Source organism: Dermacentor andersoni, chromosome 11 (genome assembly GCF_023375885.2).
Source record: "Dermacentor andersoni chromosome 11, qqDerAnde1_hic_scaffold, whole genome shotgun sequence".
NCBI classification, from domain to species: domain Eukaryota; kingdom Metazoa; phylum Arthropoda; class Arachnida; order Ixodida; family Ixodidae; genus Dermacentor; species Dermacentor andersoni.
The window spans coordinates 87,828,217-87,840,945 of NC_092824.1; the positions used below are offsets into that span (position 1 = coordinate 87,828,217).

The 12,729-nt window shown below is 46.5% G+C and overlaps 1 long non-coding RNA gene across 1 annotated transcript; it reads right to left on the reverse strand.

Moving 5' to 3' along the window:
* Nucleotides 1–7,474: 7,474 nt before the first annotated feature.
* On the reverse strand, nucleotides 7,475–12,577 carry LOC126517422 (uncharacterized). The gene is made up of 3 exons (XR_007596197.3): nucleotides 12,172–12,577; nucleotides 10,131–10,205; nucleotides 7,475–7,965 (listed from the first exon to the last, which is right to left on the reverse strand). It is a non-coding gene; the product is annotated as an uncharacterized lncRNA (long non-coding RNA).
* Nucleotides 12,578–12,729: the final 152 nt, after the last annotated feature.

Sequence of the window (12,729 nt, forward strand, 5' to 3'; positions counted from 1 at the left end):
CCAGGCAGGATTCCGTAAAGGCTACTCAACAATAGACCATATTCACACTATCAATCAGGTGATAGAGAAATGTGCAGAATATAACCAACCCTTATATATAGCTTTCATTGATTACGAGAAAGCGTTTGATTCAGTCGAAACCTCAGCAGTCATGGAGGCATTACGGAATCAGGGTGTAGATGAGCCATAGGTAAAAATACTGGAAGATATCTATAGCGGCTCCACAGCACACCGTAGTCCTCCACAAAGAAAGCAACAAAATCCCTATAAAGAAAGGTGTCAGACAGGGAGATACGATCTCTCCAATGCTATTCACACCATGTTTACAGGAGATATTCAGAGGCCTGGAGTGGGAAGAATTGGGGATAAAAGTTGATGGAGAATACCTTAGCAACTTGCGATTCGCTGATGATATTGCCTTGCTTAGTAACTCAGGAGACCAATTGCAATACATGCTCACTGACCTGGAGAGGCAAAGCAGAAGGGTGGGTCTGAAAATTAATCTGCAGAAAACTAAAGTAATGTTTAACAGTCTCGGAAGAGAACAGCAGTTTACGATAGGTAGCGAAGCACTGGAAGTGGTAAGGGAATACATCTACTTAGGGCAGGTAGTGACCACGGATCCGGATCATGAGACTGAAATAACCAGAAGAATAAGAATCGGCTGGGGTGCGTTTGGCAGGCATTCTCAAATCATGAACAGCAGGTTGCCACTATCCCTCAAAAGGAAAGTGTATAACAGCTGTGTGTTACCAGTACTCACATATGGGGCAGAAACCTGGAGGCTTACGAAAAGGGTTCTGCTGAAATTGAGGACGACGCAACGAGCTATGGAAAGAAGAATTATGGGTGTAACGTTAATGGATAAGAAAAGAGCAGATTGGGTGAGGCAACAAACGCGGGTAAACGACATCTTAGTTGAAATCAAGAAAAAGAAATGGGCATGGGCCGGACATGTAAGGAGGAGGGAAGATAACCGATGGTCATTAAGGGTTACGGACTGGATTCCAAGGGAAGGGAAGCGTAGCAGGGGGCGGCAGAAAGTTAGGTGGGCGGATGACATTAAGACGTTTGCAGGGACAACATGGCCACAATTAGTACATGACCGGGGTAGTTGGAGAAGTATGGGAGAGGCCTTTGCCCTGCAGTGGGCGTAACTAGGCTGATGATGATGATGATCTTACTACTACCTTATTGGTCAGCATACAGAGGTTATATAAGCCTGTTTGATGGTGCCTGCACTCGACACACATACGGGGTGATCATTCGTACGTTTTACAGAATTTCTAAAAAACTCTTGTGGTAGATAGCGTAACTTTATTCCGCCATCTGAAGTATTTCAAGAAGCTGACAATAATTTCACAAAGAACCAACATACAATCAACTAATCGGCGAAAGTTCACGAAGATCAGTTTATGGCACATGTTGTGATTAGGTTGCAAGGCATATCCACTAGGAACCAATCTTGAGGATGGCATGGGTTTCACCATCTGCCGCGGACGATGCTTAAAAAGTTCTGTAAAATATAAAAATGATCACTCGATATTAGTTTTCTTTACATATATCCACAAATATGTCCGCCCTACCGACCGACTCAGCAGCAGCAGCCACGTTAAACCCGGGCGAGTGGGCAGTGGAAGGTTCGCTTTAACATGCATATCTAAATAATTCCGAAAGCTTAGAAATGTGAATATCAAAGCTGCTCCTATTACACTGTTTAAGTACTTAAGGTTATCTGCTCGGCGGGTTGCCGCCTGCCTGCCTGCCTGCCTAGTTCTCTCGAAACCTAATTAATAACAGTGTGCGAGTGTGTGTGCACATGAGTGTGCGCGCATCTGGCCTGTGTGCGAGAGAGAGAGAATACGAAGGTAATGGTACGACGACGTCCACACAACCTCAGGAATGAAAACGGCGTTGAAGCCGGACAAAAATGACGGCAACGCCGTGGTGACAGCGACAGCACAAACACTGCGATGATGCCACAAGGACGAACACTGCAAAACAACCGCGCGGCCCACTCGGTCATGACGATAGCGACAAAGCTTGACTATGACGTCAACATGACGGCGATGACAACTACTTCAGGGGCTTAAAGAATACAGCACCGTAAAGGCTACACAATGAGATACGAAAACGATGACACGATGACGATGACGGCATGACGACAATGACAAAGATGACGATGACACCAACATGCTGAGCATGACAGCCAATTACAAAGTCACGACGACATGATGACGATGTGATTGTGACTGTGACGTCGGTCGCTGAAGTGCTTAACTGCAATAGCAGGGAGAAAATGCAGAAATCATCGGCGACGATTATCAGCGTGTAAATAGCCCAAACTAAGAACGTAACGAATGACTGAAGGAGCAAACTAACAAAAGAGTGAACGAATGAACGAACGAAAGACTGCAGGAGCGAACTAACGAACGAACCATCGACTGAATGAATGATTGAAAAAAACGAACGAACGAACTAAGAACGAACGTTTTCTTTGCCGAATCCGAAAACCAATCATCGACCACCGAACAACGACGAAAACGGTCGAAAGGGAAGGAAAGCTATTCGTATAAAAGTTGCAACCAGACGTTCTATAGTGCACAAGGCCGTTGTCGCCCCCTACCACTGTTAAGCATCATCCTCAATGACGACGCATGCGCTATTCATGCCCAACCCAAAGTGGCCATTTTCTCCTCCCACAGATGTTTAGTTATGCCACCGACGACATAGTCATCACCCCGTCATCATGTCATCGTCGTTGTGTGGCAATCTTGTTGTCGTCCTCAGAATGTCGCTGACGCCTATTAGTAGTGGTAATCGTATTTTACTAATATTACTATTGTTATATTATTATAGGTTGTTAACAGATTGTAAGAAAATAACTGAGTATGAAACGACAAAGAAGTGAAAATAGAGTTTCCGGAAGCTACAAACAGACGTGAACACAGGACAGAAAGTCAGTATTGAACACAATTGTTTCAAAATTTGTCCACAAAGAAATGAATAGAAAAGAAAGAAATGGCCACGTAACCTCGATCGTTCTAAATTTTTTTCTATTGCTTTGACCTACGGCGAAGAATCTCTTCCTTCCCATAATGATACGATCGCTTTTCAGATATTCAGAGGCCTGAGGACGTAGCTTATACAGCAGAGGATACATGGTCCTCTGGGACCACCTTCGCAAGCAAAACCACGCTATCTCAGGATTACGAGTGTCTCTAATACGACCCGAGTACATATGAATACGAATGTGTCGTACTTTTCACTGCATACCCCTGTCGTTACCGTTCTACTCGAAAAGCAACGCACATCACACTTGTCCTCGTCGCATCGATACACGGACAATAACACTGTGCACCCATCTGGTTTGGTGTTTGCATTTCGGAATAGCTTGCGAGCGCTGCGACGCAACAATATACATATCGTACGAGATGAAGCCTATGCATAAATATTGCACGAATTTACTCATTGTATGAATAAAATTCAACGTCGCCGTTAGTTGTATAGCGTTTAATGAAGAAAGCGTTGCTTCAAACAGATTTCAATATGAGTCTTGAAGATTATTATTATTATTGTTTTGGATGACTCACGTTTTTCGGCGTATTACGGATTCGAAATTTTTTCCCACCGATGGTGCCACGAAAGCAATCAGTAAGAAGGCGAAAGCTCGGCAGATGTATAGCTGCCCACAGTACTCCTTGAATGCACTATCAGTTTGGAATAGCGTTTCGTAATACGGAAGGAACAGGTTACTTCTTCTACGCGTCAACATCAAATTAAGCGACGTGCTGCACTGAACAAGAAGCTGTAGTGCATTTGACTATCCATTGATACACGTACTTCACAGGCACCAAAAATAAAACGCTTACAGCACAAAGCAGCGTAATAGAACTTCGCATATAGTGGCTACACAAAAGGTTGATTGAGCGTAATTACGTCAAAGTAGTTGCAAGCATTGTGCTCACCTCATCAACTGGGACACGAAAGTTGACTCGGCTACGAGTTCCCGAGCCGCCTGAACCAAGCCCAAAATTCCAATTCCAATTTACGTGCAAAATCCAAGATATAATTATGAGGCACGGCGTAGTGTCAGGCTCCGGTTTAATTTCGACCACCTGGGGGTTTTCTAACGAGCACTCAATGCTCACTACGGAGGCATTCGAGTATGTTGACCTACCAACTCGTCCAACTTGCCGTTTTTGTAAAGAAATTATGATAGAAATAAACAGACTTTTGCCCCATGTGAATCCTGAACGCACGTGCATTCTTATGATAAGCGGTAGATCAGGCCGCTAGAACAGCTGATCACTAAGCCGGTAGGGTGGATCGAGAGATACCAGGTCTTTACAACAGCTGGCCATTAGGCCCGTAGAATTGACAGCAAGATACCACTTCGCAAGAACGGGTGGCACAAGGCTGACGGCAAGACACCAGGCTGATAGAAGAGTTGGCCTCTAAGTCTGCTGTATGGGCAGCAATACACAAGTAGGCAAGAACTGCTCGTCACCAGGTCTGCAGGGCGGGAACCAAGACACCAGGCAACTTGAGCACCCCAGTCGCCCTAGTTGACGTAAAAAAAACATTAAAGAAGCGGCGCATACCTAAAGGAATATGCACACTGACTCAAGATAACATCAAACAAGTTCATTTAGGAGCGGCGCGTACCGTTAAAACTCAGTGACACAAGTCGGTCTGCAGGCTGATAACGAACCCTGTTCCCTAAGCAGAGCAATCCCATCCTCTACGCACCGCACCTTGGACTGCCCCGTGCCCTAAGCTGGCGTAAAACAGATCAGATAAGGATTAACAGACCAGCAGACAGGCAAACATACCGTGAGCTGTGTGAAGTTCCTAATTAGCTAGCCCGGAGGAAGGGAAGTTACGGATGTAATATGCCACTAGGGCGCACATAACTGATCGCCTCGTTGTTTTCGCTCCTAATCTTTCTGTATCTTTATTACTTCGATCGCACTTTACTCCCTTTACGCCTTTCCACAACACAGGGTAGCCAGCCGGTACTTTTACTGGCTAACCTCCCTATCTTTCGATGCTTGTCGATGCAAAATTGGTGATGACAGTTGTATGCACAGAGAAGTATGACATGTTTATAACATTTGGGATTGTGTATCTCTCGTGTCCCAGTCGCACACGTATTTGAACGTGCCGAATAGCTATTTCAAAGAAAATCAAGTGCACTAAAGAATCAATTTGTTGAAATTTGCTAATTCATCAACACGTATGTGTGCTTCAGAGATACTAATATCCAGATATTATATGCTAAGATATTACGTAGGAATTTACTCTTTATTACATTGAACAGAAGTGCACATTGGCACTACATTGCCGGTTCGTATACTGGGGTTATGTATATGCCATTTGCTGGCACTGCCACGCGAAGCACGTGTGACACTCGCGCATGCATATATATGACGTATTCATGAAGGCGAGGCCCCGTCCAAAACGTCAATAACGTCCTGTTATTTTCCTACGTGCTTCTATTTAAACCATTTGTGTGCCGGATGCTGTGATTCTACGCTCTATCGATATATATATATATATATATATATATATATATCTTCACACGCGCACACACACTCCTAGTTGCCGAACGACCAACCAGCAGCAGCCACGTAAACACATGAGGTTAGACAAATAAAGCTTTGGTATAAAGTATACACATCTGAACAAATACGCAACCTGTGGAAAGCACATATTAAAGCTGCTCCTACTACACTGTTTAAGGTGTTTAGGTGGTGGTTACGTTATCCTCCGCTATGTCGGTCTGTATGCCTACCTATCTACCTATCTCGCTACCTAAAAGGAACCTTCGTGCCGTGTTCCAAGATAATTCCTCTTCTCGTAAGGTGTGTGTGTGTGTGTGTGTGTGTGCGTGTGTGTGCGCGCGTGCGTGTGCGTGTGTGTGAGAGACAGAGAGAGAGAATGAAAAGTCGAGGTCGCAACGAACGCCAGACAATGCTAGGGATGACAACGGCGTTCAAGTATATACAACAATAACTACGAGGGTGCCAATAGCCAATACAACAGCTGTGGCGTTGACATTGCGACAATGTTACGATGGCGACTATGGCAAGACGGCAACACGGCGGCAGTGCCAGTGACAATCGCGACGAAACTCGGCTATGAAGCCAACATGGCGGCGTTGACAAAGCCACCACAGTCGTGCGACGAAGGCATCACAATAACGACAGCGATGGCATAGGGACAGTGAAACGTTTCGACGACGACACTGACATTCTGAGCTTGACAACCACAGGATTATAAAACGACGGCGACATGACGAGAATGTGATGACAATGACGTCGGTGGCATGACTACTTCAGTGTTGTGGGAAAAATAAACTGTTCAGAAACTATCTACGATGATCGCCAATGTAAACTTATAACCTGAGCGAACCAACGAACCTAAGTGACCTAACGAACTAACGAGACTTTCTTGATCAGTCCGACCATCGACTACAGTCCACTGACCATCTATAATCGAGGTAAACGGGCCAAAGAGGCAAATAAAGCTAAAAACTGCATGCATAAAACTTGGACAGCGCGCGCTGTAAATTTTTCCTGCCGCAGCCCTTAAGTCATGCCACCGACGACACAGCCATCACCTCGTCATGCCATCATTGTTCCGTAATCATGTAACGCTAGGCATTTAACTGATTATTATTGTCGTTAGTATAGTATTACAGGTTGCTAACAGAATGTAACAGTTCCCTGGGGTCCACAAGTAATTCAGAGAGAATGTAGTCAAGAGAATTAAAAACAGTGCCCGAAAGGCACAAAAAGTGAACGTAAGACGGAATCTCCACATTGCCCACAAATTTTATGCGATAACACTGGTCTCGCCGAGGAGGCAGCATGGGCCACGTAAACACGATTGTTCTAAATTTTAACATAGTGCATCGACGAACGTTGAAGATACTGGTATTTACCCAGCTGATAAGATTACTTTTCAAAGATACCAACGTAAGCACAGAGTACACCCTTGCAATTTTCGAACATCGCGGGAGCGCCAATCAGCGCCGTGCTAAGGAGTGCATCAGCGAAATGTGAGAGTATATGCGCGTGCGTGCAAAGCGCAGTACACTGGAAGTTTCCTCGACTGCGCTAATCTGCTAGACGAAATCTTCCCGTGCTTTCTGCTGCGTTATCGATTCCTTTTATTTTTAAGTTCTTATGAACGCCTTGAACAAGTAATTGCTTAAAGCAACGAGGAGCAGCGACCCAACACAGCAACGACGCACGCCCACAGCTAGGCGTGCTTGCCTCTAATCTGTTTTAAAGGCTTGTCAATTTGCACGGTTTTCATTTTAATTATGCATGCTTTCGCGGAGAAGAAAATATGCACGTATTGGGACACCTCAATTCATTTGCGGACTCGCGTATATTAGGATTTTGCTTTATCCAATGTCTTCGCATGCCTGCGGCCACGATGACATTAATGGAGACACGTTGGAGTCAGGACAAACAACTTTATTTTGCTGTTTATTCAACTTAAAAAATGGAGAGAATGCTTCATTCCGTGCATTTGTATGATCTGTCAATACGAAGAAAGGTCACCGGCAGAGTAGACGAGCTCGGCAACACGACGCGGCAGCGAGTCGTAGAGTGCTGGAACGGTGTCGGGGTTCCGTTTTCAGGGCCTCCCACTGTTCATTCGCAGCCCACAATTCGTCACAACTTGCGTGATGGGCCTACATCCTTGACAGGTTGAGTTTCCTTATGCCCCAAATGTTTTGAATAGTATTCGTATGTGCTGCTAACGGCCGCCAACCTACAGTGTCATGACGCCGAGATCTTGCAGTTTCACTCGCAGAGAGCGCGACGTGTGGGCGGGTGACAAGTCTTGCCGATGCCAGCAGTGTCCGGCTGGAAAATGACCACCTAGAACACAGGGAAGCAGGCCTTGATTTCTATACAGGCCTCAATGCACATTCGTCCTTGAGTCCTGCGTAGAGATTGAAGGCCATCCTTGGTTATTCCCCAAACGTTGACACTCTCTCGCCCACTGGCCCTGATTTGCTGAACGTAGACTACTACCTTCTCTGCATCTTCTGCCGATCATCAACCGACTGGAAAGGCCTGGCCCGTCACATAGCCGAAACCACCTGTTCATTGACGTTTGCGGATAAACTTAATATTAATATTATTCATTGAACTCATGTGGCCACCAATTAGAATAAACATTTGTGAACCCCACCCCTTATGTAATCCACTCAGTGAGGGGTCCTTAAGTAAATTAAAGGGAAGTGGAGGGGGTCCTGAATATTATCGATTACTTAGATGCAAAATTACAGCGCTTTTCGACGCATGTGTCTGTGGGCATGATGTCGTAAAGACGGATCACTATACAATTACAGTAAGCAGGATGCATGGAAACGGGCGGAATTAAACTTAATAAAACTCCGAAATAATATGCACCTCCCGAGGTCTGGTCGACTGACCTGTTTTTGGCTGCACTGGGTACAAAACGTGGACTAGTCAAGGAAAGCAAAGTTTCGTCAGTCATCTGCAATCCAGTGAAGATGGGCTGGAGCGAACGCGGACCTGTCTGCCCTCGCCTCATCGGAAACTGCGATTTCTTGGCAGCACTTCGGTTCCTGAAACATACTTCGAAGAGGCCGTTGTCGAACCATCTCTGCGGTGACGTCGAAGCCGACCGAATCTCTGACCTGACCAGCTGTCGTGGAAGGACTAGCATCAGCAACGGCAGCCTAGGCAGCGTCCTCTTGTTCAGTAGTATGATGGACAGATTTCTTGCAGCATCACCAATGCACCTGTATCTCTGAACGCCTGCACGATTAACAGTGGGTTGCGTTATATCTACTGTGCTTGCAATCTCCCTGGGATGCACTGTGCAGCGACATACATACCGCAGCCTCTCAGATTTCTTTTGGCACTCGTGGAGGCATTTTAAACCCAGCGCGAAAGTTACTGCTGAGACAGGCTGTATATATATGCGTTATGTATTGTCCGATGCTGCGATCACAACAGCTCTTTACTGTGCCAGATGGCGCGATACAGTTCCATTTCGTATCTAGTCCAAAAACAACATCTGTGGGCATGTCTCGTCTTCCTCGATGCTCCCACTCTCCACGTGATTGTGTTAGGCGTTCACAAAAAAAGCAACAGATAATGCAGCAGAAAGCACAAGGGTTGATTGAGCCTACTAGAACAGCTAGCCGAGGAGACTTTCACTCGGCTTTGCTTATCAGTCATGCGCATACACTTGATCATTTCGCCGATACGCCTCGTGGTACGGCGCTGATCGGCTTTCCGGTCACGCGATATTTTAAAAATTGCAAGGGTTTATGCACATGACCGTCTCTAGGCAGAGCTGCTGAACCGCGCTTTCTTGCAAGATTACAACTGTCTCGAATACGCCCATAATAGCCATGTTTCGAGGCAACAACGAAGCGTCATTGCAAATGTCTCCCAGAACTCTGAGCACTACTTGTAAACAGCATTCTTCCCTTGTCATGCATCACACATCGTCCTCGTGACATTGCTAGGAAAACGTCTCACAAAGTGCATCCATGTCAATTGCTGTTCGCGTCTCGGAATAGCTTCCCAACGGTGTAGTGCAAGACTAAAAATCGTACGAGGCAAATGTTCTGCATAAATATAGCATCGATTTACTCATTGCATAGGATCAAATTAACTGTACGCAACGCCACGAGTCGACAAGACAAATATAAGGGTTCGCTTCAAATACATTCAAACATGTGCCTTGAATCTGCATAATCTTTCTTTCTTGGCGTATCCCTGACTCGGCATGTTTTCTGCCGACGGGGCCACGACAGAAACCTGCAAAACCACGGCAAAATGCCGGCAAACGTAAAGCTGCCTGCAATAGCAACTGAACGCGCTTTTTTCACGTATTGATTTACGTTTCGGAATGTGGAACGAACAGGTTTTTTTTCATTAAATTCATTGGCGCGCTGCACTGAACTGTCGGCTGTAGTTCACTGGTCTAACGATTGGCACGCGTACTTCTCGAGCCGGAAAAAATCGTTTTCGTGCAGAAATGAGCGGAAGACACTTTGCATAGCTGCTACGCTGAATGTCGACTGTGCGTAATTACGTCAATACAGTTGCATGAAGTGGTCTCACCTCGTCTGCTGGAAAACGCAGCTTGACCCGGCTGTTCATCCCTGCTTTGTTCGAACCACGAGCCACCGGAATGTCCTACATAAATGGGGAGCCAGCATCCTTTCAGTCATTCTGTGGTCCTTTAGAAGAAGCGGCGCTAGTTGCGGCCTCAGCGAAAAGGCTTATGCTATTCATGAAAACAGGTGGGCACTCTTGCACGTAACTACACGCACGAACACATAGCAAAATGGCAGCCAATGTCAAGGCAAGCCGCGATAACAGCGCAGGCTACAGCGCCTTCTACTGCGGCGAAGGTAACGTCCAAACGAAGAAATCAAACAGTGCGACAGAATGACGACAAAAACGTCGATTTGGACGGTGCTAGCCTATCAATTCACGCAATTTGCCGTTTTGATAAAGAAATCGCGACAGAGAGAGCGAAACAGCCTCTTGCCACCTTTGATTCTATAGCATGCGCGTGACTGTGATGACCAGCAGAACGACCGGCAGAGAGGCCTTATCTGTATTTTGTGGTACGTACTATCGTCATCTTTAGGAAAGGGAACTGCTTCGTCGTTTCTCGACTAGCTGCCGGAACGAGATGAAAGCGCCTTCATTGAACTTCGCAAAACCGCCGCAATATTCCTATCGGCAGAGCAGTTCGTTCAAATAACGTTTTCCTTCTACAAGGTACAAGGAAAACAATACCGTTCCTGGAATTCCGTTCCTAGAACCCCTTCACAAACCAATTTCAAAATAATTTTATTTCATCAAGAACGGTGCCACTAATTTGAGATACGGGAATAGACACGCACAATTACCTCGTCAGTTCATATTGCAAAAAAAAAAAAAAAAAATACTCATCCGCAAGGCGAAGCATCCATTCTGATAGTTTTATCGGCCGTGCAAACTTTTAAACACTCTTACACGCATAGAACCACGCGCGCACAGGCAAACACTAACACGTCTCACTCGACGTCCGCTGACACTGGCTGTCAAAACGCTGGCGTTTGAAATAGTGGCAGCTGCAGCAGAGTGAATTGACCCGCGTGCCGCCTATCGCTTCAACGCGAACTACGCGGCGAGAACGCAGGGAGCGCAAAGTTATCTGCCCTTAGCAGGCCTCGACTGTTCCCATTACAGATCGCTTTCGAGATGGGGCCCGCGCTCAGCTGCGACTTATGCAGCCGCCGCCAAGGTAGAACGCAACCTTGCCCGTCCCTGTGCCTAGCGCGTGACTGAATATGGCGCGCTTTATATCCGCCTTCCTCGCACGCGCCAAATCGAGCCGCCATCCTTGGCTCATTCTCGCACGCATTCACTCGCCCCCGCAGCACGCGGCGCGCGGCCACGATGTTATCAGACTTGGACTTCATTCGGAACATCACGGCAACGACGACTGAAGTGCGCCTGGAATGTCCATGCAACTGCTGTCGCAATAAGAGAAAACGTGATGTAGAGAGCAAAGACCATATTCCAAATTGAAGCGCGCACACTCCCACACAACTCGTCGGCTTTGCCCCAGTAAGGTTCAGTACCTTATCGCTAAGCTTTTCCCAGTAAGATTCAGTACTAGCCAAACTATCCGCGCCATGGCGGCCAACCTATCTTTTGCTAACTGCGTCACATGGCGGCCGGCATGCGCTAAGAAGTCCCAAAATAAGTTGGATATTGTTGCGGGCCATAGAAAACGACAAAAAGACTTGTCCCAGCAAGAGTTATGAACTGGGCTAGTTGGTGTGTATTCCTTTTTCTCGCGCTAAGTACTGTACGACGCAAGGGGAATGAAATGGACACTGGGCATGAAGCGGACACGAGGTGACACAGGGGAGCGGTCCTCTGCGTCACTTCGTGCCCGCTTCATATCCAGTGTCCTTTTCACTCCCGTTGCGTCTTACGGTACTTAGCGCTAGAAAAACATTACTTGTCCCGCTAACATTCAGCAAACGCCGAACTAACTTTGCGACAGCGGCCGACCTGTCCTTCGCCAACTGCGTCTCAGCCGTGCCCTAAGCCTCAATTGCTCGAAAGGCAGAGTACACTGCCAAGCAAAATTCCTCACCTTGCCGTCGTCACATACCGCAGGAGCGCCGCGCCGAAGAGCTGCAGGGACCCACAAAGACGTCGCAGAGTTTGCGCGATTTACGCGAAAAAAAAAAAATACAGCACGTCTAACGCGCGTGCGGCCGCGCACGCTTCCGTCGTGCGTCTGTCGCATGTCTGGCCTGCCATTGGCTCGCCGCTGGGTGACGCAAGAAAGCCGAGTCATATGGCCGAGTCACAAAGTATAACTTCTTTTACACGCAAAACTTTTTTTGCTTTAGTGAAAAGGAATAGAAAATAACATAGTGTGTCTTAACTTTATTTCAAATTACTTCTCTTTCGTTTTGATACTCGCGTCAGCTAACCATACCTACGAATTAGATAAATTTCGTTTGGTTTCCTCTGTTCGCCACCATGTGGCGCATTCACCTTAAAGAATTTGAAATTCGCGCCTTGACGTATGTCGTGACGCACAACTAAAGAAAACACAATAAAAAGAAGCACACCCTGAGACTGTCGCATCACCTCGGTATCTGGAATCGAGTGCGCTCATGCGTATGCCTTATCTCGAAGACGG